The 5,097-nt window shown below is 39.4% G+C and overlaps 1 pseudogene; it reads right to left on the bottom strand.

The window, feature by feature from the left end:
- Window positions 1-812: 812 nt before the first annotated feature.
- LOC114618081 overlaps window positions 813-5,097 on the bottom strand; it is a 6,485-nt pseudogene continuing 2,200 nt past the window's right edge.

Raw genomic sequence — 5,097 nt, 5'->3', positions numbered from 1 at the left:
TGAGCACTTAAGAGGCAGAGGTAGGCAGATCTCTGAATTCAAGGCTAGTCTGGTCTACAAAGCAAGTTCTAGGACAGCCTGAGCTACACAGAGAAAAACTATCCCAAAAATTAAACAAATGGCTTTGTTTCAGTGACACTTTCTGCATATTGTACAGACAAAGGACTTCATGTACATAAGAAGAGGTAGAGAAAACCTAATTTCTTCAAACATTCATTAAATTGACTTTTAAACACCATCTTCCATTCACTAACCACAGTTCCCTGTTGAGCTCATTGTAACCACGTTGCAGTGACTAGACGGATAATGTGGAACACTTTGATACACTAGAGAATAGTACACAGTTACACACTCACAAACTGTTTATGTGATTAAACATCTGATTACACAGTGCCTCCCTACAGGATGACTATATCATGGGGTGGGGTACACTGTCAGATGTATTACTAATGTGATAATATTTCACTTTTATATAAACATCAGCATTATATTTTTGAGAATACAACTGGTTATACAAGTTGACCCAGGTTCTTCTCAATATTGGCCATAGCATCATAGACAATACGAGCAAAGATGCTTCCACTGTATCAAACTTAACCAGCAGAGAACAACATGGTCAGGCAGGTAATTTTTAATGTGAACAATGGGGGGGTTGGAGAAAATAAATTTGTACATCAATAAATGGAAGAGCTGGATGAGTTGCAGTGGGAAATGTAGGCAGTCAGTTCATTCTGCTTTCGTATTCACAGTTGTGTGCAGAGCCTGACCTGAGGAGCTTCCATGGCACCTTGCTGATGTGTCATTGAGAGGTTTTACTGAGGTTGCTGAGCTTGTAGCAGATGAGATGTACTCTGTGGTTTACCTATCTTTCCCATCATTCTTCCTCGGAGACAACATCCTTCTGAGGAAGTAGCATCACTATAGTTTGGGTGATTTCCATAAGCCATTTGGACGTAGGCATGGTTGTACACTGTCCTATCACAATTCCTATAACAGGGAGCTTCAGGAACTGGTGTAGCCATGGAAGGAAAGCCATGAAATGCAGCTGCTGCTTGGGAGATAAACGTTGTATTTGTGGATCCCATAAACACACCAGGAATGCTGTGTTGTTGAATGGTTCCTGCTCCATAGAGAGATAAGATTGAGTCTTTGGAGAGTCCATCTTTCCCATTTCTTCTGACCTAGTAGTTTGGATCTCAGTGAACAGATCCAGGTACCCAGATATTATGGCAGACAGGGTAACAGCTGCTGCTAACAAGTCAGTCCTCTGTCCTGTAGGGGACAGGACAGTTGTAGGTAAGGGATTAGAAACCAAAATTTCCCAGTCAGCATTCAGAAATGGCACTGTGGTTGTGTTCCCACTGGCCACTGGATCTTGGCAGGGCCATTAACTCCCAAAAGATCAATTATGGATTCTGCAGCTTTGTTTAGGCTAGCATTTTTCTTAGTCTCAAACGATTAATCTTCTTCCCTTTGCAGCTTTTCAGCTGTCAGTGGTTTTACAGGCTTCTCTGGCTCCTTCCCCCTTTTCTTTATTTGTAATAGTTGTAGCATTTTCACCATAATGTTTCCACTTTTCTTATTTATCTCAGCTAAACAATTCTATTGCTTGCCCTGTCTGGTCCTCGAAAGTTCTCTGGAAGACTGGCTTCATGAAGTACTCCTGACTTAATATCCTCCATATCTTGCATGCACTGTATCTGTTCTTGTGCCCACTGGTACTGGAAACCCCAAGGTTAGCACATCTGATGCAAATGAACACATCATTATTCCAAGAAGCCCATCAGGGACCCTTGGGCTCTTGGGTGGCATAGTGTCTTGTCTTCCTTCAGCAGTTTGGACCAGATGAGCTGGTGCTGCTCATGTAGCTTCTACTAGCTAGGATGCAGGTGGTTGGCACTGGTGGAACAGGACAGGTGAGCACACTGCTCAGGCAGTGAATAGACTCACCATGGGAAGTGGCAGTGGCCAGTAGTGGGAAGTGGTGATAGGGAGGTGGCTGGAACCAGAAGAAGGACAGTGGTGGCCCCATATCTTAGGAAACAGGAAGATTTTGAAAACGAGAGACATATTTTTTAAAGAACAAATAATTGATACTGCATGAATGTCTGGCTGGCTGGCAAACTGACTAAATCTCTGACACCCAGAGATGCTTGTAGTCTTGGAGAGACACCCAGATGTGCCTTTTGTCTTTAAATGTGCCCTTCATATTCAGAATAGCTAATTTTTTAAGGTCAACACTAGGAAGACCAATATAACAATATGAACGAATTGGCCTCATGTATCATTAGTACAAATTTAAAATATGCACCAAGTCCAGAAAACATGCTGAAAGTTACTTGAAAAGTAAAAAATATACAGCCAGAAAGATGACTAGGTGGGTAAAATTAGACATCATCAAGCCTGACAACCTGAGTTCAATATCCAGAACCTACATGGTGGAATGACTCCCACAAATTGTCCTCAGATATCTGCACATGTGGTATGGCACATGAGCTGTGACCTATACACACAGAGAATAATGAAAAAATTAAAAAGTTAAAAATGAACTTGTGACATTACACAGTAATTCCATTATCCAAGGGCTATGAAAACCCAGATCTTCTAAACAATCTCATGCAAATGTCGACTCACAAAAGAATAGGGCACATATGCTCAGGAATAGCTGAGCAGATGAACACAATGTCAACTCTCCATGCAGTCAGCTATTCAGCAATAAAGAATAAACAAAGACACCCAATCACAGATAAATCCAGGTGACATACCACAGAGAAGAAGTCAGGCACAAAAATGTGTATTCTGTATGATCCTATTTACACAGCATTTTATGAAAGCCAAAACTATGCTGAGTGAATCATACCAGTGTTTTCCAGTGCACTGACTTCTAGTCAGGAGATGATTATGAAACTTCTGGAGCAAGCATAACTGAAGTATGACTGGTTGCGTGAGTATATGCACTGACCACATAATCATGAAGCACTTCAGATGGCTACCTCTGAAAATTTATATATGTGAAAATTATACCTCTATAGTCTATAAAATTGATTAAAAATCCTTTTAAATTATATGGTAATCTTTATGAATTAAAGGAAAATTCTAGGGACATGTATTTTATTTCTCACTTTATAATTTCTTTATTATTGACCATTCAGTTTCTGCTTATGTATCTTCAACTGTGTTTTAGACTTCAGAGAACTAAAGTCATCCAGTGCTTGAACAGCACTGGATCAATATGCAAATACCAGATGCCATAGTACATGAATATTCTACATTGCATATTTAATTTGTCAAATAAAATTATTATAAACATACTCTGGCTACAGTCTTCTATGATTTATGATTTTTAGAAGAGTTTTTCTACGCAAATAATATTTTTGCTTTGAGTTTTTTGAGAATTTTGTACAGTATGATTAGATCATAGTTCCTTGTACCAAGTCTTCCCAGACCCACCTTCCCTTTCCTTCTCAGCCAATGTTGTGTCTTTTGTTTAATGTTTTTTTCCCTATCAAGACCAATTTGTGCTGTTTAAATGTTTTAAATGTGTGGTCTTCCACAGAACCATGGTTTACTTATTAGGGCTATCCTTTTAGAGAAAACTTACTCTTCTTCTCCCAGTAGCTAAGAATTGACAATAGCTCCAGGCCTGGTGGGTGGAATCTCATGCCCAACTCCTCTCTCCATGCTGGAATTTGGTCTGGTTTAGACATGCACAAGTGTTGTGCATGGGGTCACAATTTCTATGAATTCATATGTACAGCTGCCCTGTTCTGTCAAGAAAAGAAAGATTATCTTTTTTTTAAATTACTCACATGTGTTGGGGCCCTTGTATAGGAATTTGTGTATATACCTGTAGTGTCTGTGGAGGACAGAAGAGAGTAATACATACCCTGGAGCAGGAGTAACAGCTGTTTGTGAAACGATTCCTGGAGGTGCTGGGAATCTAATTCTTGTCCTCTGCAAGAGTGGTGAAAGTTCTTAACTACTGGGCCATCTCTTCAGGTCCATGTGAAAGTTTTCTTCTCCACATTTTAACATATTATGACAGCTTTGTAAAAAAAATCCAATGTTTCTACTCAAATACTCCTTGTCATTATATGTCAGTATTTGGCTAGTTTTCATGAATTCAGTTCCCAATGGGGCACCTCTGCAGACTCAAAAATAATGACCTTTGGTTACAAAAGACAAAATAAAGACCTATAGTCAACATATTGTTGAGCTGTGGGAAGAATTTCATAATTAAAGGAGCATAAAATAAACGGTAATTAGACTATAAGAGAGACTGGAATATTGATTCAACTCAATGGTAAGTAAACAAGTGTTTGCCTGAAGAATAAATAACATAATAATTCTCACTCCACATCTTTGGTTGTGGGATCAGCAATCCTGGCTTTGGTTTTTGCTAATGGGAGGACATCTATTTTTTGTGGCAGTAAATTTCATCCTGAAGAAATGAGACATTGTTTATATACTTCAAACTTCTTTGTTGTTAAGTAGGATCAGATACTGCATGCAACTCCTAAAACTTCATTAGAGCAAGGAGGCAGACCATGTTGATGCTTTGCTCAACAGTGCTGAGAAAAAGAAACATTGTAAGGGTAGCTCTGTTTTAAGGGCTTTGGTATCCACAGTTACAATTTTCTAAGAAGAAAAGTAAAAGTCTCTTCATAATCATCATAATGACCAAAGAGAAAGCCACAGAATCTTTTTAAGGGATGGTCTGATGCTGCTTATGTTCCTATGCTAAATTCTGTATTCTAAGATCTGGTTGCCCCAAGATGAGCCAGTTCCCATGTACACCAGCCTTTAATGTACAAGCCATACTCCTCAATTTAAAAACCATTGGCTAAATAAAGATGGCTACAACCAATCACTAGGGAGAATAGAAAAAAGTTGAGATTGCGTTATTAGACTGAGGTTCATAGGTAGGGACCATGAGACAAAGAAGAAGAAGAAGAAGGAGGAGGAGGAGGAGGAGGAGGAGGAGGAGGAGGAGGAGAAGAAGAAGAAGAAGAAGAAGAAGAAGAAGAAGAAGAAGAAGAAGAAGAAGAAGAAGGGAGAAGGGAGAAGGGAGAAGGGAGAAGGGAGAAGGGAGAAGGG

Source organism: Grammomys surdaster, unplaced genomic scaffold (genome assembly GCF_004785775.1).
Source record: "Grammomys surdaster isolate TR1022 unplaced genomic scaffold, NIH_TR_1.0 140, whole genome shotgun sequence".
Lineage (NCBI taxonomy): Eukaryota > Metazoa > Chordata > Mammalia > Rodentia > Muridae > Grammomys > Grammomys surdaster.
Note: the sequence above shows the minus strand (reverse complement) of the source record. Positions and strands in the feature narration are given on the sequence as shown.